The sequence below is a fragment of the Dermacentor albipictus genome, chromosome 4 (assembly GCF_038994185.2).
Source record: "Dermacentor albipictus isolate Rhodes 1998 colony chromosome 4, USDA_Dalb.pri_finalv2, whole genome shotgun sequence".
In the NCBI taxonomy this organism is placed as follows: Eukaryota; Metazoa; Arthropoda; class Arachnida; order Ixodida; family Ixodidae; genus Dermacentor; species Dermacentor albipictus.
The window spans coordinates 78,284,077-78,307,842 of record NC_091824.1 but is presented as its reverse complement, the minus strand read 5'-3'; the positions used below and the strand labels follow the sequence as shown (position 1 = coordinate 78,307,842).

The window sequence follows — 23,766 nt, the reverse complement described above, 5'->3', positions numbered from 1 at the left end:
GACCCATAGAACTTGAAATCCATAATTAGACTCTATAATTCTGCATTCATTGAATAATTTATTTATTTATTGAGTGCTCAACTGATCGGTTTATAGACTTGTTGATGATGAATCTTTAATTAACTTTATTTTAATGCTCAGTCCGTCTGTCAGTCCTTCCATCTACTTGAAGTTTGAAATGTTAAAACTGCGGTCGTCGCAATTTCTATTTTTCAATTGTTTCATTAGAGCAATCTGAGAATACGTTTGTCAGTTTGTTATCACCTTGTTTATGCAACAAATTGCGGCTGAGGCATTCGCGTAAACCGGACAGCAGGTGGCGCTTTAGGCCCTTGACTGAGTTCTATAAATGACCATCCCAAAACCTTTTTTTTTTTGCGTAAGAAGAAGCTTTAGCTTAGAGTCGTCTTCAATTTCCTCTATTTAAGTACAGCCAAAATGCAGAAATGATCTCATGAGCGAACCGCTGGACCAAGTTTTATAAAATGAGTTCGACTTGAAAGAGAAAGTTGAATTATCGCAACTCCATAGGTGGCAGAATTTTGGTTCAGCACTTTACGTTTTATTCAACAAATTGCCTAAGATTGGTAGGTACAAAAAAGCAATTCAAGCACAACGTTTACAACTCCAGTCGCGCGATCAAATGCCGGTCGGTGAGGCCGCATTTCCATGCATGAGGGCGAAATGCAAAAACGCCCGTGTCTCGTGCACCGGAGGCAAGTTAAAGATACCCTGGTGGTCAAAATTGATCCGAATTCCCCCACTACGGCGTGCCTCATAATCAAATCGTGGTTTTGGCCCCTAACAACAAAGAATGCAATTCAATTTACAACTCCATAACTCTGCGCTAAAAGAAGATATTGCAGTTCTGTAAACTTCATCTGTTAGACAATCTGAAGCGTACGAATTTGGTATATGATTTCGCACCTTTATTTTCGCCGTCGTCATCATTAAGATCATCATCATTATTGTTTTATTCTACTTTACATCCAATTGGATTTACCAACCTGTTCATTCATTCATTCATTCATTCATTCATTCATTCATTCATTCATTCATTCATTCATTCATTCATTCATTTATTCATTCATTCATTCATTCATTCATTCACAAAGCTCGGTGTTTCCAGACCGAGGCGGGCCGCGTCCACGTCGGCACCGCCAGGCCGAGCCTTATGGCGTCATCGTGGACCCTCTGGACAGCCCGTAGCTGATCTTGATACCAACCTGTTCAAGCACAAATGCTTTAATGTGGGACTGGGCCACCACTACTTATCTAATGATCGCATACGAAGGTATACATGTCGTGATAATTATCGTATATGAACGGTTTGATTGTACACTCGTGTCTAATGTGAGCTGAAACACGGTGCCCGTGAAAAACTATACGGTGAAAAACACGGTCAAACACTATGAAATACTAAAAACACAGTGAAACACTATACGACGACGCCGACATACGAAAAATTGGTTTCATAAATACCAGCAATCTAAACGGTACTCATGTCTCGAATTTTTCATATGTCGGCGCACGCACGCAGTCTTGAGGCCCCTTCAAACGCGGGAACCGTGTTGCAGCTCACTGCACGTGACTGTACATGATTGCTTACTTCAAACAGTTACAATGCTTACGGGGGTTTCTCCGAAGTCCTGCTCACAAATTACAGGTTTATATAAAAGCCTCTTTTAATTATAGCAAGTGAACTGTGAAATCTTTATACATCACTGAGTTACGGCGTTAAAAACTACGTACTGAAGAGAGTCTTAACTAAAAGGTCTACTTGCTACAGTCTGCAGATTTTAACTTTTTCTTTTAAATAAAAAAAACACACACAATTCGGCGTAGTTGATGCCCAGCAGAACAATTTCTAATTTTCGTTGTATTTTGATAGAACCGTTGCTTTTCTCCAGCTGTCAATAGATACCGCATCTCTCTTTCCAAGGTAAAGTTTTCTCTCAAGAAGTATACGGTCATTGGCAGGAATTTCCAAATCGGACCAAACTACGATACACGTTTCAGGAGGAGTGCAAAACTTCAATACTGCAAGGCAACCAGTGAACAAATTTGAATACAATATGTAGCGTTGCAAACAAATTGCTTTCCAGTGACTGGTGAGAGTTCAACTTTCATTTATAGGCTTCCAATTTTAGTGCGAAGCATGCTTTGGTTCATCCCAGCCACTTCGTGGTAGGTACTTCTCTCGCATCGTTTTGGGCTTCTTCAATAAAAGAAGTGAAATTGTCCGGTATTGGGATCGAACCCGCGTCTCCCAGCGCAGCAGCCCGATCCCCTAATTGTTACGACGCACTAGCACGCCTATACTTGTCTTCACGTGACGTACCGTTGTCTACGAGGAAAAATAGCGCAACAGAACGACGACGCACACACGAAAAAAAGACGAAAAAATGGCCAGGCTTAGCTTGGTTAAGCCAAGAATGCGTTGCATATTGCGCGAGTTGGCGCCCAGCTTTTCCTCCGGCTGTCATGACGTCACGTCACGTGGTTGCGCTAAAGGTCAGTGATGGCTGCCCGGCCGCGCCCAAGGGCTGAACTGAGTGATTGCAATATGCAATGCATAAAAATAGAAGCAACTTAATAACAAACATAGCAAACTTAAAAGAGAATAGACCCACATATGAGACGCGCAGAGAGAGAGAGAGAGAGAAAGGAAAGGGGAAAGGCAGGGAGGTTAACCAGAGAAAAAAAATCCGGTTGGCTACCCTACGCTGGGGAGAGAGGGGAGGGGGAGGTAAAGTGGAAACAAAGTAGAGATAAGGAAATGAAGGAGCATAGACACACAATCACAATCGGTCACTGTCACCGAACACTGTCATCGCACAGCACACTGAAACTTGTAGCAACATTAACATCTGTTCAGGCTACAGTCGCCTGTCCAGTTCTGTCGCCCTCAAGAACCGCAACAGTGCCCTCGTCGCCCTCTGCTACGATGGCTTATGATGGCGGTATCTGAAAATGAGTTCCTCTGTGAGAGGTCTGTGGTCAAAACGCGCTATCGCGGTTGCAAGTGATTGTCTCTGTAAATTATATCGAGGACAGTCACAAAGAAGGTGTTGAAAAGTCTCTTCGTTACCACAGTCCTCACACGAGGCGTCGTCGGCCCATCCAATTCGGTAAGCGAAAGACTTGGTGAAAGCCACCCCTAGCCATAGGCGACAAAGCAGGGTAGCTTCGCGATGACAGAGCCCAGCTGGAATACAAAGGCATAGGGAGGAGTCAAGCTGGTGGAGTCGGTAGTTGTGAAAACTTCCAGCGTTCCACAAGGATAACGTGATGTGACGGCTGATCATTCGAAGTTTTCGAGCGGCATCGGTCCTTGATAAGGGTATCGGCTCCTCTACGTCCCCTTGAAGAGCCGACCGAGCAGCGTTATCAGCGTGTTCATTCCCTATGACTCCGCAGTGACTTGGAAGCCACTGAAATGTCACGTGGTGTCCTTTCTCAGTTAAGGTATGAATGAGTTCTCTAATCTCAAATACCAGTTGTTCGTGTGGTCCGCGCCGCAGGGCCGATAGCAAAGATTGCAGTGCAGCCTTGGAGTCACTGAATATAGACCACCTGCGAGGTTGTTCTTGGTTGACGAGACGAAGTGCAGCGCGAAGGGCTGCAAGTTCCGCGGCCATCGGTGTCGTTGGGTGACATGTCTTGAAACTGATGGTGGTGGCTTTCGCTGGGAAGACCACGGCTCCAGAGGAACACTGGAGAGTTGCCGATCCATCAGTATAAATATGTACGTGTTCGGCGTACCTCTCGTGCAAAAGAAGCAGAGTTAGTTGTTTAAGAGCTGGTGATGACAGCTCAGATTTTTTCCTGATTCCTGGTACGGTGAGGTGCACTGCGGGTCGAGCCAAACACCATGGAGGAATCGATGGCTTAGTTGCGGGGGTGTAGCCTGATGGGAGGCAGGTGTAATACTCCGAAATCGTAGTACAAAAGGCTGCCTGCGGCCTTTCTGATGGTAGTGTTGCCAGATGGTGGGAACAGGCACGGGCAACGTGCCTAATGTGCACTCTCAACACTTCTACCGCAATGTGTGTTTGTATAGGTTGGTCCTGAGCAATCGCAATAGTCGCTGCTGTCGATGTGCATTTTGGCAAACCAAGACACACCCTGAGAGCCCGAGCTTGAATAGCCTGTAGAGCACGAAGATTTGTCTGGCAGGTGTTGGTCAGTACGGGCAAACTGTATCTCAAGAAGCCCAGAAAAAGAGCCCTGTACAATTCCAACATTGCATGCACTGACATTCCCCAAGTCTTTCCTCCCAGAAACTTGAAAAGTTGGGAGATTGCTGTCAGACGCTTTTTCAAGTAGGTAACGTGCGGGCTCCATGAGAGATCTCTATCAATGATTATGCCAAGAAATTTGTGAGTCTTCTCATAAGAAATTATCTGGCCATTTATTGATATGGCGTAGGGTGTCATTGGTTTGCGAGTGAACGCCATCAGTGCACATTTGTCTGATGAGATTTCAAGACCTTGGTTGCGGAGGTATAGAGCTGTTAGAGTAGCAGCTTTTTGAAGTCTTGCACGTATCTGAGGACGTGTCACACCTGAGGTCCATATACATATGTCGTCGGCGTACATTGATATCTTGATCGCTGCTGGCAGATGATCAACGAGACCAATGAGTGTGAGGTTGAATAGGGTAGGGCTTAGTACACCGCCTTGAGGTACACCTCGGTACGTGTAGTGTAGTGCGGTTTTACCATCACCGGTACAGACAAAGAACGATCTCATAAAAAGGTAATGAGAGATCCATTGGAAAACTCGACCACCTAGGCCAACCATCTCAAGAGCATCGAGGATAGCCTCGTGAGATACGTTATCGTATGCCCCCTTGACATCCAAGAAGAGAGCTGCAGATAATCTTTTGCGTGCCTTTTGAAGCTGGACGTACGTAGCGAGATCAACAACACTGTCTATGGAAGAGCGATCTCGACGAAAACCAGCCATGCAATTCGGTAGCATGTTGTAGTGCTCCAGGTACCACTCCAAGCGGGCAAGGATCATCTTTTCCATTATCTTTCCCACACAGCTGGCCAGCGCTATAGGGCGGTATGAGGTGGTTTCAAGTGGGGACTTGCCTTGCTTCAGGAGAGGGACCAAGCGGCTTATCTTCCATTCTTCGGGAACCATGCCATCCTGCCAAGATAAGTTGTAGAGATGTAACAGTTCTCTTCGTGCGCCATCACTCAGGTTGTTCAAGGCGCGGTAGGATATTCCATCTGGTCCCGCAGATGAAGAACGCCTGCATAGAGCAAGAGCCGCTTCTAGTTCCTCCATTATGAATGGAAGATCCATGCGGCCGTCACGTGAAACAGGGATGCGACTGGGGGCTGGAAAGCCTGGACCGGTTGCTTGGCCAGCGATCCTTGCACAAAAGTCTTCTGCAACATCAGCCTCTAGCCGCCCCTGGAAGAGCGCCAGCGCCTTGAATGGGAAGCGTTGTTCAGGGAAGGAACGTAGACCACGTATGGTTCTCCAGATGTGGGAAAGTGGCTTTCGGGGGTCTAGTGACTGGCAAAATCTTGCCCAACGTCGAGATGCCAATCTATCCATGCGACGTTGAAGTTTCTTTTGTAGTCGTCTGGCTGTCCTAAGGTCTTCGATGGACTTTGTACGCCGGTAACGCCGCTCCGCACGACGACGGAGCGCACGAAGTCGCTCCAACTCTATATCGAATTCCGTGTGCTTCGACAAAACCGTGATCGTGCGCGTGGCGTGTAGCATTGCAGACTTGATTGCTTCCTCTAATCCAGAGGACAAGCCCTCTCGACAAGCATCCTCCATGGTGGAAGTAAAAGTGGTCCAATCAGTTAATCGAATGGTGTTCCGTGGGGTGGGACTGGACATTCCTTTGATGACAAGGTATGTGGGAATATGATCACTCCCGTGTGTCTCGATATCCGAAAACCATTTAACATATCTTGTGAAAGTGCTGGAGACGAAAGCTAGGTCAAGACAGCTGCCATAATTCACGCCTCGTATAAACGTTGGGCTGCCGTCATTCAGGAGTGAAAGGCCGTGGTTACAGGCGAAGTTTGCAAGTCTTTGCCCTCTTGCATTTGGTTTTGCGCTTCCCCATGCTATATGGTGCGCATTAAAATCTCCAATGATGACATATGGGGCAGGGCACACAGACAAGATGTTCGTTAATCGTTTGGGATCAAAGATACTTGAAGGCGATATATAAACGCCTACAAGTGTAAACATGAGTTTGCCCTTTTTAATGATGAGGCAAACGTATTGATTTTCATCATGAGGCGGAATCGGCTGGCGAACATAGGTCAGTTCTCGACGAATAAAAACGGTGACTTTGCTGCATGCATTAGTTGTTGCGGATATAACAGCTTCGTATCCCGATAATCTGATTGGTTTTGACACATTAGGCTCACATATGACAATGATTGGGAACAAATTAGTATATATATACTGACGAAAGTCCGAAAGGCGTGATTTTAGTCCTCTTGCGTTCCACTGTATGATAGACGCTGCCTTGACTTCCTCTCGAAACGATGGACGATGGCTGGCCATGTCTCTATTCGAGGGACTCAAGTACTGGGCTCAAGGCGTCCAGTACTTTCAGTGCATTTTGAGCAGACGTAGTTTGAAGGTTCGACAGAATCACTCGAATGGCATCTATGAGGGGACGCAGCATTGAAAGGACTTGATCTGCTTTGGGTGTGGCATCAGCGGCAGTTGTAGGCTCCCGAGCGGGCTTGACAATCTGTAGTTCTGTGGGAGATTGCTGGCTCGGAAGCGCAGGCCATTCTTCTTGAGACAAATTCCTTTCAGGCGACTTCCATGTGCTGTTCAGCCCCTTTTTGGCCTGATTGGAGAATGTGGGTGCTACACTGGAAGTGGCCCTCTCCTTTCGCGGCTCTGTCTTTTTTGAGGAGGTTCGGTGACGCCGACGCCGACGCCGGATCGTTGCAGCAGCCTCCCTGTGTGTCGAATTGTCCCGAACCATTTGCTTGAGAACAGCGACCTCTTTCTTGATGCGAGGGCAGTCCCTAGACGAGGCAGCATGGGAACCATTACAGTTGCCGCACTTTAGGACAGTAGCCCGGCACGTCTCCTCCGCGTGAGGTTCAGCACAACGGGGACACAGGATCGAGTTTGGGCAGACACCCTTGACATGTCCTAGCCTAAAGCACTGATGGCATTGAAGAGGCCTTTGTACGAAGGGCCGAACAGGGTGTCGGAAGTGACCGACTTTGACGTGTGTTGGTAAGCAATCTCCTTTGAAGATCAGTTTGACGCAGCGCGATGTTCCAAGGCGGCTCACACGCGTGATGACAACACCCTCACTGGCTGGTTTGACGAGGATAGGCAAGTCCGCGTTGGGAATGGCGACATCGATGTCATAAATGACACCTGCTGTGGATGCGTCATCCATCGGGATATATGAACGCACTTTGATGCGCCCTAGCACCGAGATTTGCTTCAGTTTTTCGAGCGCACTCCCGTTGGTAACATCGATTGCGAGGACATTTTTGCGAGTATTTATCCGAATGTCCTTAATTTCATTCGGCACGACCCCTTCCAAGAAAACAGATAGTTCTTGCCTGTTTAGCAGTCGGAGGTTGTTTGAGGGCTCCTCGGGCACGAACACGATGGCGTGAGGCCAGCGTTCAGGCCTTGACTTCAGAGTCGCCGTGCTCGCTTGCGTTGATGGGTTCGCGTTGACAGTCCTCCTTTTGGCCCTCTTTCTGCGGACAGTGATGAAGCTATCATCCGATGAGTCTTCATCCGACATCGAGTATAACTCAGTGTCCTCGGTGTCACTGGGCACGCTTCCTCTCTTCCTCGTGAGGGACGGCCTTGATGACCTCTGGCCAGGAGGGCCTCTGGAAGGCTCCGCGTCCATGGCCACAAAACCGGGAGCCGAGGCACCAGGAAATTCCGAAGAATTCGTCGGAAACAAGAGAACACAGATAGAAGCGTTCTAAGAAGAAGGCACTTCGTCGTCGTCCATGAGACGCGCAGCAATGAACAATGGCTCATACTCTCAATGGTGGCTGCCCGGCCGCGCCAAAGGGCTGAACTGAGTGATTGCAATATGCAACGCATAAAAGAAGCACTAGTCACAACCTTTTAATAAGGAGAAGGATTTGACATACCATCTTGTCACGCACGCGCACAATAAAAATACAGGAACATCACAGGAAGAGCACGCGCAAGTCAACGACGGTTGAGCAAGAACTCATAGTCTGAGTTAAAAGGTGCGATTAACGGCGTGCTTATACAACGATCTCTATTCTTTATGACAAGAAAACACACACTTCCAATGCAAGTCTAGAAGCGTTACCACTCCTATCCAGAGCCATACCGGGCTTTGCGGTTGCGGCAGAGCACATAGTACGTGAAACTTGAGCGCGGAGTCTGCATCGTGCACAGCTCACGAATGACAAATTAAGCACAACACGAGCATAAAGTCACTCGGCAAATACGAAGAGGGTAATGGGAAACAACGTGGTTGCAGCACGGCATAATTGCTGAACGGTGGCGTTGCGACAACGCAACGCGGGAGCCATTTTCGACGACGTGAAAAGTGGAATAGCTTCCTCTGACCCGAAGCCCGCTCAGGGGTGTAATAACTTTTGAAGCCGGCTCTCACTACCGACTGGCATATTACGAACAAAAAAAAGAAATTTTTTTCTTTCCTTTCAAGACGCCGGTTAGATGCTAATGGCAGTGTTTCCATGTAAATGGAGATGCTGCCTCATGATTCTTGATTCTCGTCTTCTTATACGGTTGTTGTCATAAAGAGTTTTTATTCACCAAAAAAGATAGATGCAGATCTAATATCGCTTGGTGTGTTGGCTTGTTGATGCCAACGTGCTCTATTTTTGCGTCAACTCGCAGTAATCGAGATGTACTTGGCGGACTCCTTTTGTCGTTTTTGACGACTCAACGGCCTAGGCCGAATTGGTGGGGAATTTTCACAAAAGCTTACAGCAGTAATGCGGCGAAACCACTATCACACAGTTCCACATTCTGCGGACCTTAAATCGGGGTTGGGTATTTTACGTAACTGCAGGTGAGGTAATCCTGAAAAGGAATAAAATTCAACGTACCTAGTTGGGTGCAATGGGACCGAAGAGGCTAGAGTGGCTGAGCTGCCGGTCTCTTAAGAACAAACTTGTCCTCGTCAGCCATCGCTGCGAAGGATGACGACGGTACTTTACAATTCTTCAAGGATAACCTATACTTCTTGAAGCTAGCTTATGTATACAGCTGTTATGTGCATGCGCGCGTGGTCTCTCTCTCCGCTGTTGTTATCTTTCTAGGTCTTTTTTTCCCTCCCCTAGATGGTTGCAAATCTGATGTTGTGTTCTCACTGACCTCCCTTCCTTCCTCCTTTCGCCTCTATGTTGTCTTGGCGCCTCAGTCCATACAGAGGTGAGACGGGAAAAGCGAAAGCAAATGCTTCCAACCTCCACACGTCAAATAAATAACGGATTTGTGTTTCCGCTATTTGTGTAATACGATGCCAGCGATCGTTGTAGTGTGCGTGTGCAGGGTCCTCTTCAAATATCCTGCTAATTTTCTAGCACGTGTCTCTGTTTGTTTCCTCGCCGCGTCGGCTCACAGGATCTCGGGTAAACAGTCCGCGAGTCACAATCGATTTGTACATGCAACACCGGAACGCAGAACAAGACAGGCAGACAGGAGTACACGCGTCGTTTCCCTGTTTGTCCCGCGTTCCTTCGCTGTACCTATCGATCATGCCACACCAACACGCTCCAGTACAATATGCCCGCCTGTCACGCTCGGTGTATGCCACGGGCATTCCCACCCACCGTTTAGCTTAGTCAATCCGCTCCTGCCTTGATGGTCGTGTAACGTTTCGCTCTGGCAGCAATCCTTCTTTTCTTATGTACGTATCGCGATGCGCCAAAGACATGCTCAACGGACTTCTGTGAGCAAGGCACACCTCGTCATAGATAGGTAAATAAAGCGTTCCTTTTGTAACGTTCGTGCACTAAGACTTCCGTGTTCGTAGTGACAGCGCTCGGTCAAAGCTAATGTCATTACGTCCGACGCACCTGCTGCGGCAACAGGTTGCCGGACGCTTGCATCATCGATCGTGGCCCTGCTTTCGCGGAAGTTGAACCTGCCACTGTATAGTGGCTGGTTCAACTGGCTGATTCAACTGGCAACAACCTGCTGGCACAGGTTGTTGCCAGCGCCCTTTTAACTCACTTGGTCGCATATTTAAGACTTCGGTCTTCCTATTAATTTGAGCATTTTTTTAAACCATGGTTGATAGGGGTTCAATCTAAAGCCTTTCATGGGGCACCCAAACTAACCAACATCGAAAGTGACCTGCGAATGAGAGTGTCTTTAAAGCGCAAACAACTGCGTTTCAGGGTCTTTGAGCATTCGTGGCCGGAGTTCGGTCTACTAGGGTTGATGTGCGGTTAATTGAATACTGCAACAATTTCCACACGTCATTAACGCGTTCGACAACTTGTAAGGAACATTCCTCAAAGCACTGTAAAGCACTCAACCCTGCGCGTTTGCAGAAGCAAGGGATAGAGGTAGAACAAACGTCCTTTCTTCGACACCTGCTCCGGTGCGTTACAGTTCCGTGACGGTTCTGATACGGGAGACCACAAAACGTTGCAGGATTACTATATGAGCGCGTGAGAGGAAGGGAATCAGCTCCAGAGCGATGTACGTGTGTGGCGATCGTGGCGAGGTATTCCCAAAAGCTTTTAGCGTTGTTTGCGAGTCGACAGGTTTTTAATAAATGGAAAAGAAGTTTTGTAACAGCCAGTGGGCCACATGGCCACCGATGCATGCAGCCTTTATATATACTACAGCTTATTCAGTTTACAGCAGCAGCCGCGCGAAGGCTCCAGCTTCTACAACACTGCACTGTTTTAGTGATACAACGCCCCGCCGGCGAAAGCAGCCTGCAAACTACCGAAAATAAATGCGAAAAAAATTTCGAAGAAGGCTCGGCATTCGCTGTTGTCGTTGGACGGCTCAGCGGGCACCTGAATTTAGTGCAAGACAAGGCGAACGCTACGAAAAACATCAATGTAACTTTCATGTGTTTTTTGCTAAAACTGTAATATTTAAAAAAATGAAGCAGATGTACAGGTGCCGGAAATACATATTTCTTTCTTCCGTTTCTCTGGATATCGACTTCCACTTACAACAGAGCAAAAAAATAAGTGAAGATATTGAGAAAAATTTCGCACAGACGCGTCTTGAAGGACCCTCCATCCTTATGTTACATATGGCGGCGTGACTTCACGCACGCAACGCGATCGACAAAACACAGATGTACGAACAGCAATAAAAATAGTTAGGCACTGAAAGAAAATACTGAACATATTCGACTACGAATAAAACAATTCACAATATAACTCTCTACATGAACGGTTGAAGTTTATTGGCTTTCTTATTGGGTCACAAAGTTTTCACAGTAGGAAATCCTGATTTGAGCCTTTGTGAGAGCCTCGACAATGCGGTTTCCGTTCATCATTATTGCTAAAACCCACATCAATGTCAGGATAGAAAGCTCCTCCTGACTGACATTGTACAGGATTACATTTCTTTCTCCTAACGCCTATATATATATATATATATATATATGCATCGAAATGCAGAGGGAGATAAACCAGAGGTAGTTCTGGTTGGCTACCCTTCACGGTGGAAAGAGTATAGGGGATAAAAAGTGAAAGAGAGCGGAAGGGAGAAACACAGAAAATCTGCGTCTTTAATACGGGTTCGCTGCACCCTCAACCACGCACGAGAATATGCACGCGGGGCTTTTTTTTTTAGCGGTCTCGCTCAGATCCCATTGTTCGGGGCAACTGCCGAGACAGCATATAGTTTTCCCGCTTTGTCCCATTCCTTTAGTTTGTTTTTCGTTGTTTCTTGCAGTCAATGTTGCATTTATGTTGCCTCCCTGGTGCGTTTCCGGCGATTCGCTGATACTTCTTGTGGATGCGCGCTGTTCATTTCGTTTATCGCCAGGGGGCTTCGTTTGCTGATGGCTTCTGTTCCTCAGAAATGCATGAGTCTTCTCTCTCTCTCTCTCTCTTATACATCGGTTTTCGCTTTAGCCCGAGAACAATCTTTCAGACGCATGATAAGAAATGCGTTCTGATATCAAATATTCTTAAGCATTCCGGCATTAGCGATGGCGAACGAGCATGTGCGCCGCATTTATTTGAATTTATGGACCCTAGGGAGCGCCTCGTTGACCTATTTCGTGCGCCATGCGGCTCTTTTGTCTATGTGGTGGCGGAATTGTGCCTACTGCAGCCATCATTGAATGCTGCCTCAGTGGCATATGCGTAATAATGGTGACATACCCAAGTTATCTCCCTACCACTCCCTCCCCCACTACCCATTTCGCTAACAACAACAACAAAAAGAAAGCGTGGTAATGCGTCTGCAAAAATGTAGTGCAGAACACTGGCCATCATTAATGCTCTTGAGCTGGACTTTATTTTGCTTCGAAGTGCATTTGTTTTTAATTAGCTACGTCCCATTTTACAATACTGGGTGGCTGTTCTTGATGTATTTCTTCCACTTCCCTTTATCAATCGCCGACTAGTTTCTCTGGTTCTTCATGTTCAAACGTTCCTATATACTGTTTCGCCTTCTCTTTCCAATATAACTCCTCACTCCTTCGCAACGCAACAGAGGTGTTAATAAATTAAACAGAGTATCAAAACAAATAACCCTCTGAAAAGAAAGTGTGTCTGCGTCCAGTACCCACAGTAACGCCTGCTACCTGCAAGTAAATTAAATATCGCGCTGGGTTCACCGCGCCTTGCCACGCCTGCAATCAGTCATGGCATATTCGTGGTTTTAGCGCTGCAGCATTAAAGTAACATTGGTAACCTTCTTACATGCGCTGTTCTGCCCATATCACAGCTCCCAATGCGCTTACTTTTTCAGAGGACTGCTGCCGCATGAAGCACGCGGTAACGATCAAAAGCGTAAAAATGTTGACGTAGTGATGTTCGCATAACATATTAACATCATGATGACAATTCGTAAAACGGTCATTATAGACTTGAATGTCAGGTCTGTATAATCCACTGTATGCACGAATGCATTTCATTGAAGGTAGCCCAGTGATATCGCTTTATTAGTCTGCTTGCGTGGACTCCCACTGCAACCCGTTTCATCCAGAAACAAACCACAATACCTTGTTTCAAACCAAAACGTCCTCTGCACTTTTACCTCTTACCGTCATCAAGATCGTGCTTTGATAATGTATAAAACGAACGGGGGCACAATATTCTCACTGAATATGTCTTTTCTTTTATCCCGAAGCCATTTAGGAAGTAACTGAATGAATGAATGAATGAATGAATGAATGAATGAATGTGCAAACGAGGTAGATCCTTTCCCGCTTTGGTGGCGGCCTCAACCACCTCGCGGGCGTCTCTCACGGATATCCCCTCACGATTTTAGCAATCCCGCATGCGCCGTTTACAAGAAGAAACGCGTCACAAGAAAGCGAAAAAAGTGACTGCTTCTTCCGGGACGGCGCCGGAGAGCGGGTAAAATATTGAATTCCGCGCGGAAATAAGCGGCCGTTTATCCGAGGCAGCTGCAATCGAGTTGCGCCGGCGGCGGCCACGGGCGACACCACGCGTGCACTCGTCCTCCAAAACACCGCATCCGATCGGAGCCTGTGAAGCGCGCACATCGTGAGTGTCAGTCCCCCCCCCCCCTTCCCTCCCCGTGCCCTCCCGCTGCCGGCGATCCGCATCCGCGTTGCCACCGAGACGACGAGCGCGTTCCATCCCACAGCCAACTGGCGCGCCGCTCAGCTGCAGCGGGCAAGCCGCGACGCCACTTTCCATTATTTATGTCCGCGAAAAAACACGCGTTAAAGGAAATGCGGCGAGCGCGGCAGGGACGCGCAGGATCGATACGGCGGCCGTCTGTGACCCTCGTCGTCTGTGCTCGCATGCGTGGTCCCCCGCCCCCGGCCAGAGTTGCTTCTGACACTGCCGGCGAAGAGGACGTGCAGCACGGCGCAGCTGGAGTGGAGGACTGGGGAGACCTGGCGTACCCGACCCGAAAGGAAAATTTGGGCCTCGTGGTGGTTTTCTAGGTTGTGTGCTTTGGGGTGCCTCCGTGTGTGCCCGCTCACGGCGTTGGTTGCGAAATCGCATACTTACCCTCGAAGATGAGGAGGCCAAACAGTGGGGAAGCGGGCTTAAGCCTCCAGGGACCATTTTTTTCATGTTTCTGCTATTGTCTCGTGGAGGCATAGAAAGCAAAAAAAAAAAATGGGTGGCTGCCGCGTTTTGTTGAATGTACTCGCAAGGTTGAAATAACTTAGCCCCTAGGCTCTTTACCTTTACCCCATCTACCGATGTGCTGCGCTTTAGGAAACGAAGGGTGGCCATATGAAAGTGGCGGACGGAAGATACACGGAAAGGCACAAAAATATCTCCCTTACCAGTCGTAAACACGCTGCTCCCTGTGGCGGTTCTGGATTTCCTTTATCGCACCGTAGATAAAAGAAATGAATTAAGAAATGTCACAATTTCACCGAAAGAACTGTCAACCCCATAATGTATATGTTTTCAAGATTAAATGCACAGGAAATCCTAAAGGATTTGAAATACTGAATGTTCAAAGCATTTCCAGCGGTAGATCTTAGATCTAAAGCCAATGCTTCGGATCCGCCTGTGGCCGCACGCGGTGCCTACCATAGCGGCGCTAGATGTTTCTCCAGCTGATGCTCATCTGAGGCCCACAGCCCCGCAGCACTCCCGATGTAGTCCTAAAGACCCACGACTCCAACTGGAGGATATCACAGATTCGAGTGACGATAGCGCCACACCAGATCAAATTGTGATGAGTTCGCGCTTGCCTATAGTGCACGCGCACACTACACTGCAGTCTCGCCACTTCCCCAGATTGTGGTCTGCAACGCTTCGCAACCTCTTTTGCGAACCGTTGCAGCAGACGGGCTCTGTCCACAGTCAGTACCGTGGTGGAGGCGACGGTGATGGCGGAGCCGGAGAGCAATACTACGACACACACTCTTCGTGGGTGTAGCTTGGTGAACGGCTCGAAACGTTCTGTGCAACAGTCAGCCTTCTGAAAGACAGAGACACTTGTACAGCGTTGCTCAGCTATTGCGGAAAGAAAGTATCGAATGCGAGAAGATGGTGGTACTAAAAAACATCGCCGGAGAGACGCAGCGTGACAAAGTATATAAAAATTAAACGCACAGGGCAGCCCGGCGATTGAGAGAGGAAGAGGAGGAAGTCAATGCATATATATGTATTGTGTTCTCAACTGAGAACGTTATTGCCGGGAAAACGTACGTAACGGGAACGTAACGGGAGCGAATTGTGGTGTCATCTCCCTTCTGTCCTTGTTCGATGGTGCTAAATATGCTTTCCGAGTCAGTTTACCAACACGCCCAACAAATGGCAATGCTGACATATATATGTAGATTTTGATGTTCCAATATACTTATCAATTTCGGGGATTTCGCCACGCAATGACGCATTGCACAGATTGAATACTACACCTCTAGTTTAGTCTGATTTGTGGGCTTACAGCTGTGGGAGAGCCTTCCTAAAGAAAGCGGTACACATACTGAAGCAGCTCCAGCTACCGCCAAAAATAGCCTTTGAAATAAGCGAGCAGACTTTCTCAAAACAAACAGCGCCAATCATTTATCTTAGTGACTACGGGGAAGGGAAACTACCCTTCCGCGTCTACTCCATTGACTACCCCTCTGCCGTTGAGTGCCCGGCTATCCACTTTCCACCAGATACATGCAGTATTAGCACTTGCAGGAGACTTGCCCTACCGCTTTAGAAACCACTCACCTTTAGCTCCCTATCCACCTTTGTTTTTCTAAGCAAGTATTATACATTAGTGTAATTATATAACAATTATACATTGGTACACGGGCGTGATCTGAAAATTGACATGCTCGCAAACACAAACTGGCCTGTCCAATATACTTCTTTCACACGGCCTTTCAAACATTATACCTACCCCAACTTACATTACAGCTACTACAGCGACCTTGATAAATATATTTATAACACATTCAGCTAACCTACTACACCATGGTACGATAAGTGTCCCGATTAGTGTTCATTTGCCACTTCGCCTTACTACTACGGTAGAAATTAAACAGATACACCCAATTAAATCCTACACTTATTTACAAGACATAAATTTACATTCTTTATCTTGCTTTCGTGACGAAATAAGCTCGTTGAGTTAGATGACATATTCAGCTGTTCATCACCTGATAAGGCGTACGACCGTTTCATTAACATTTTGTGCTGAGTATACCAAAAACATTTTCCTAACAAGCATTTAAAAAAACCTAAACATGCTCGCAAACCATGGCTCTTTTTCTAAGCTATAATCAAAATGATAAAGAAAGAATAGGCTGTACCATGTGTTTTTGAACAGCCGTGACCCAGACTTCTTGAACGTGTTTAAACCATACCGAAATAGCCTGACGAAATTACAAAAACAAGCTAAACATGGTTATTAATACTCCATATTTGATGGTATCGTTGATGCAAAGCAGACATTGAATAAGCTGAACTCTGTTATATCATCACGGAGACCCGCCAGTACTATTAAATAGCTCAATGCGGGTAACGAGGTTCGTAAAGATGAAGCGCTAGCTAACAAATTTAACAACTACTTTGCATCTCTACTTGAAATCCCCTATGATCAGGATTCCTTGATGTAGTTGCCCGGTCCCCATACACATTCTTTGTATCTTAATGGAACTGGTGATATTGAAGTCTTCAATGTGTTTTCAAATGAAGTCTGTGTCTTCAACTGTGTCTTCAACTGAAGTCTTCAACTTTACGTGAACCAAAAGTGAGGATGTGCACGGATTAAAAATACAACCAATTCTTTTTGTTATTGACCTTCTCACCACCTGCCTCACTTACATTTGCAACATCTTTAAATTCTGGCATTTTTCCTCAGCATACCGAAAATTGCAAGGGTGACTGCTGTGCACAAAGGTGGAGAAGGAGACAATTTAAGACACTACCCATCAACTTCGATTCCTCCACTGCTTTCAAAAGATTTAGAAAAAGTTGGCCTCCTTAGGATGACTGCTTTCTTTATTACGTATTCTATTTTAACAACATTTCAATATGGTTTCAGGTTAGACTGCTTGACTGAAAATGCTCTTCTTAAACAAAAAAAGTAATTTTGAAAACCACAGAAGCAAGTAAACTAACATTGGGAGTATTCCTAGATTTCTGAAAAGCTTTCGACAGAATTGAACATGGAACACTATTAGAAAAATGGAATTGTTTGGGTACATGCGGAATAGTTTTAGAATTAATAAGAAGTTACATAACCAAGAGAAAGCAACGCGTATCAATAATAGAAAATTATCTTTGTTTAAACATATTGATCCGGGTGTGCCTCAAAGTAGCATATCGGGACCACCTCTATTCATCATTTGTACAAATGACATTGGGAACATTGATGATTAGATTAACTGCGTTATTTACGCAGATGATGCCAGTTGATTCTTCTCAGAAACTAAGGAGGATGAACTCATAAATTTGACAAATGAAATACTCAGCAAAGTATATAACTGGTCGGTAAAAAAAACTCTCTCCAGTTAAATTGCTCCAAGACAAAAGCGGTCCTCTTTAGAGCGAAGTACATGCCTTGTGATCTCACTCAGTGCCTCACACTCAATGGCACGAAAATAGAACTTTCCGCTACCGCAAGAACTTTGAATGTTATCTTTAATGGACTGATGCTATGGGACCACCATGGCGATTACTTACGATATAAACTTAGCAAACCGCTAGGTATCTTGCGCAGATGCCAGAGCTTACTACCAATACCACAGAAACTTATGATTTATCACGCACTATTTCTTTTCACCTGCGCTGTTAAAAAAACATATTATGGGGTTTTACTTGCCAAAACCACTTTCTGATTATGAGGCACGCCGTAGTGGAGGACTCCGGAAATTTCGACCACCTGGGGTTCTTTAACGTGCACCTAAATCTAAGTACACGGGTGTTTTCGCATTTTGCCCCCATCGAAATGCGGCCGCCGCGGCCGGGATTCGATCCCGCGACCTCGTGCTCAGCAGCCCAACACCATAGCCACTGAGCAACCACGGCGGGTACCTGCGCTGTTGTGACCTCGTTTGGTCAAATAGTACTAAGAGATTTTTAGGTAATTTAGTTTCACTTCAAAAGAATGGCTTACGTGCTATTTCAAACTTGCCTTACAATGTACGTATGCGTGAGGTATTCCGGAAGTTTTAAATTTTACGGGTAGACCACCTTTGCGAGTATCGAGTTCTATGTTCTTTTAAATGCGATATGATTAAGGGTACTGCTCATATCAGGAACATTGCAAACTTGCAACAGAATCCAGCTTTTCGCCTAAATCGATACACTGAACACTGGCCAGTCCCACGCTTATGCACTAATTACGGCCTTCAAACACTCTCCTACTATCTTCCATCGACACTTAAGAAACACAAAGTGATGAAAACATACATCATATATGCCATAACACATTACAACAAATACTACTATGAATGTTAACTTCTTGTGTGTCACTTGAAAAGTATTTCCTTGTCGTTTCAAAGTTGTGACATTTCTGCACTTGCTAAATATATTACCTTTCGACAAGCATGTACAACGACTATGTTGCCATGTTGCTGCTTGTTGTTCATGGCGAAGTGGGACCATTCAAGCTGCCGTTGTGCAGCTTTTATCCTGCCATCCCTACCTCTAATGTACATCATTGTACTTATCCAACCCAATACTTTCACTCCCCTTCCCTCTTCCCCAGTGCAGAGTAGCAGACGAGAGCGCTCTAGCTCAAGTCGACCTCTTTGTCTTTCCTATCAATAAATTCTACTCATTCATGTACTTATGTGATAAAATAAACTTCATTTCAGATTCTACTGGGGAACGGCGAAGTAGAAGCCGGCTATCCCATACACAGTTGAGAAATTGAAACTACCCCTATAGCACGCTTTAATATAGATTAAGTAACAGCACAAATCCCACAGACACAGCAAAGTATCAAGTCTAGATAAAAACCGCAAGTATCAACAAAGCAATAAACTAACCGAAAGAAGCTTACTATATGCGCCCGCGTTAATAATTTAGATTCATGCCAATTATAGACTAAAACAACTATTCTGCGCGTACGAGCCAACGTTACATTGTTCTGGTAGTGCTAAAAACAAACGCTCAAGGCACAAGCCAAAGGTGATGCTCCACAAGTAAAACCACATCGCTGGTACGAATGAAATGGTGGCAGAGCTGTTCATATTTTTGCAAGCTCTCAACAACGGCCCCACATGCGGTGATGTTTGAAGGAACGCGTGCCTAAAACGGGTATGATGAGGCCAACTATCTAACGAGCGAAACTTAGCCTTCGCGTCACCAAGAAACGTTGCAGTAAGGATCACGGTGTGGCGCTTACTTTCGTCACTCAGAGAACTACGAGTGAGCTCAAAAAAATAAGAAGGAGATAATAAACAACGAATGTCGAAAGCGGACACGGACGAGAATCGAAGGTTGTTAGAGGACGTAGCGAAAGTTTCGCGAATCCAGGCACCGTCTTGCCGTCTCGACATGCTCAGGTTAAGGCACTTCGAGTTCTGAGGAGTCCCCTGTCTTTACTAAGCACGTGGCACGTACGCTGCTGCAGTTCATGTAACTTTTTCTCAGCGGGGCTTTTTTTGACTAGTGTGCTGGTCTGGCACTTTCACCTGCCGTGGTTTCTCGGTGGCTTTCGCGTTGCGCTGCTAAGCACGAGGTCGTGGAAGCAAATCCCGGCCACGGCGGCCGCATTTCGATGGGGGTCAAATAAAAAAAGAACCGTATACTTAGGTTTAGGTACATGTTAAAGAACCCCGGGTAGAAAAAAAAATAATCTTACGAAGTGCCTCATAATCAAATAGTGGTTTTGGCACGTAAAGCCACATAATTTAATTTTGCTTTGGCACTTTTCTCAACGCAGGAGTGCCGTGAGCAGGCAACAGTTCTTCGTTTTCTTTTCTCTCTCTCTCTCTCACTTCTCTTTTTTTTTCTCCCTAGAAAGTAACACATTTAACCACGCGCCCGAGGCATAATTGTGGGCGCATAACGCGAGCGACTTTCCAACACCATCCACGCCCTATTAACAATGGCGCCACAGGAGACCTTTCTGCAGTGGTGTACACGTCGGTGTCGGAGGGTGAGAACCAGGGACCTGTTTGGTTACGCCTCATATGCAATCGCGAAGGCCGGGCTCTTTCAGTCGCTGCGTGGCCCCACAAAGTAATGTCAATTAACTTTCTCTAAGTAGAAAGGAGCCCGTCATGCAGAAACGAAAAGAAAAAAATCACAAAAGTTCTCCGGTGGTGACTACTGTTTTTCTTTCTTGCCGACTCGCGCGGGGAAACCCGCTACGTGCCAACTTCGTGTGCCTGTAACCCAACTGAGCGCTTCTTTTGTTATCTTTCATGGTACGGGCAACAAAAAAGAAAAGAACCAATAATGTAGTTTGCAGCAGGAGTCATAGGCGGTCCTGAACTTGATGAATGAGGTCACAAGAGTGGAATATCACAGAAAAAAACTAAATATAAATGAGAGGATAAACGTGTTAGGAATAATAAAGGAAACAGCCACATGAGCGTGTTTTTTCCAGACTGCAAACTGGGAAATATATTTAGCTGGAATTATTGAGTTACGTTGCGTTAACGAAGTAAAGCCCATAAGCGAGCACGAAGATGAGAAAAATAAGTTCGGCAGTGTTTCTTGGTGCGTGTTAGTGCATATTACTACATACTTGTGAACAGGAAAGCAGCGAAGCAGATGCGTACACAAGGGAAGTAAACAAGACCAGTGCTTCAAGAGCAAAATAAGTTTCAGTCGAGAATACTCAGCCTTAAAAACGCCACTTCATTGCATGTACTTTCGACTTGTTTGCGGAGGCATCTCCCGACTCCTTTATTGTGTCGTGTCTTTAACGCGTATCCATTCCAAAACGGGTGCTACACTAGAGGCGAGTCTATTTTAGCGCAGCGAAATGTGACATGTGCTTTTCTGAGATGCCCGTAGCCAGGATATCCGGCTTTCCTAAAGAAAACTGAAATTTTGAACTGGGAGAAGGGGACTACCACCTAAGAGGGTAGATGTGATGTGCGATGAAACATGGCAAGAGGAACACTTGCGGCGCCACTGCAATTGGTTAATTGTAATCTTATCTTTAATTGGGCAATGTTTGAGGAAGAGAGAGATGTCTCAAGGCAAAGGCAGGGAGGTTAACCAGGCTGAGCCCGGTAGGCTACCCTGCACTGGGGAAGGGCGAAAGAGGACTAAAGACGAGAAGTAAGAAGTCCACACGGAGAATGCGAAAGCATCTCAATCTCGGTGTCGAAAACGGATGCAGCGCGGCACCTCAGTCGCCATACCCACATTATCACCGTGAGAAAATGGAATACACCAAAGTTCAGCCACCGCCGCCTATATGCCATGGACGCACATAAGAAATTATAAATTTTGCCGGGTTTTACCAGTCGGGAAGAAGCGCTACTATGCCACCTGCGACTAGGAGTTTATTTCGCGAACGCCTACTCATTTCTAATTGGAACGGCGGACAGAATGCGGCACAGAATAAGCAATAAAACATATGTGTGACTGTCCGACATACATTGTCCTCCACTTGCTCGACTGCTGGATCCGATGCCGGAGTTCCCCTAGAACGGATGAGAGGAATGCCCATCGGACAGCTTCAGGGCACTTGGAGGACAAGCCTTTCGCAGAAGAGATCTTGGGACTGGGGCACCTTGCGTCTGAAATGTATAAAGCCAGGAAAGTGCTGCTACGGTTCTCGAAAAGCACCAGCCTCTATGCTAAAAATGATAATAATAACGAAAAGGTTATTTTACCCTCACTTCATACATGATGGTTCAGGGGGACCGAAGTAAAAGGTCTTTCAACAGCTTGACGGAGCAATTGATCACACTGCACTAAGAACGTTATATAGACGTGTTACATAAAGGCTGCATCTGGTACATATGTTTTAAAGAAGAATAAAATCACAAACACACATGGCAAAAGAAGTAATGGAATCTAATAATTTGCACAATGCAATGACGTGGCAGAGGCACTTTAACAGAAAACGTGTAGGAATAACGTCGATAACACCATAGTTCTGCAAAGTGATTGGGCTTTCGTTGCATAAAGAAATAACCAAAAAAAGTTTAAGAAAGAAAGTAAGCTAAGAGTTTCTTAAATGTGACGCAATGGGGTGTCATATTCTGTATCAAAATGTCATTAAAAAGTCGTAGAAGCCTGTTTCGAGCTTTTGTAGACCATAGGTTGTTCGGAATGTTTTAATTTGCCACATGTCCTTATTTCTTCTTCTGTAGCTTCGTTCGCGCCTTTTCAAGCCTGAAAGATATTGAACAAAAGATCTTTTATTGAGATGTTCCTGTTTAGGTGTCTGGCGTAGGCGATGGTCACATATTTTTGTTACTGCAATACTTTTGTGTTCAAAAATATTTATCTTGTGTGATGTAACCTTGGTAATTTCTTAACAATCTCCATAGGTCCTTCTTTTTTGTAATGCAAGTAATATGTTCGGATTTTTCTGTGTTGTAGTTCCTCAGATAAGGCCACAAAAGTTAAAGCGAGAATGGAACAAAGTTATAAACTAACAACGTAGCACAAGACGGCAAGATTTCACGGTTGCGATAGAGCATTATTTGCGACAACTTAGGAGTAATGTGGCTACATGATCAACCCAGGGCATATGCTGGTTAAACAGAAAGGTCAATGTTTTTAACTGTGGTACTGTTTCCAGCGGATGAGATCTAAAGCATATTTGTTTCCTCAAACTAGCTTGTTTATTCTTGGCCCAGAAAATAACTGCTTTTGCTTTGTTCACGTTATATATTTTGCAATTTATTTCTTTTTGTGTGTACCTTTGTCTAGGTGTTTGAACATGCAGTTTGCTGCATCTATTAAATCATTGACATTTTCACCAGCTAAGAATATGCTTGTATCATCTGCGTATATAATAAATTTTGCGACGGGAAATACATCGACGATGTCGTTTCTATGAAGACTGAAAAGAAAAGGACCGAGGGTACGTCCTTGCAGAACACCGCTGCGAACAGGGAAAGTTTGTGACATGAAGCCATTGAGGCTAACAGTTTTTCGGTGATAATCTAGACACAACTTGAATATGCGCGCCCACGGACACCGTATCGTTCAAGCTTCCGGGAAATTAATTAAGTTGCTATGACCACTTATGATTGAAGATGAACGCTTGAGTGCGCGTGTACAGTGCAAAATGGCAACGTTTGAAGGTATGAGCATACATGCTCTTTTTTAAAACGTTTTCTTTCTGCACGTATTTTCAGCACTTTTTTAGTAACCCACGCTACACAAGGTCGAGCTTCCTCGGGTTACGGTGTCTTGAACATTGAAGCTAGTGGCAAGCTACTGTTTATTTATGATCCTTGAACATTGCCCCCAATTCTTTAATTGATACAGAATAAAATTTCAGCTAGGGAGATGCTGACAAATACAACAGCTCTGGGGCGTTGTAGCAGTCGAAACGTGCGCCTTAGTTTATATATGTGCGTTTGGCATCCATGGGAAGCGAGGAATATTTGGCATTGTCTCTATATGAGCGGGCATCCATTCTTCATTGTCCATCCTTGAGCCATTGTCGGGATTGCGGCCACGCGCCTTCTTTTGAGGATAGA

At 45.7% G+C, this 23,766-nt stretch overlaps 1 protein-coding gene and 1 long non-coding RNA gene across 5 annotated transcripts in view; one reads left to right on the top strand and one right to left on the bottom strand.

Moving 5' to 3' along the window:
• The window catches only part of LOC139059162 (uncharacterized), a 477,146-nt gene that overhangs the window by 276,207 nt on the left and 177,173 nt on the right, over positions 1-23,766 (bottom strand). For both annotated transcript variants that reach the window (XR_011513967.1, XR_011513968.1), the window contains exon 2: positions 21,702-21,843. This is a non-coding gene — a long non-coding RNA (uncharacterized lncRNA). The remainder of the gene's footprint in view (positions 1-21,701; positions 21,844-23,766) is intronic.
• The window catches only part of LOC135916451 (microtubule-associated protein 4-like), a 94,696-nt gene that overhangs the window by 17,999 nt on the left and 52,931 nt on the right, over positions 1-23,766 (top strand). The window lies entirely within an intron of this gene.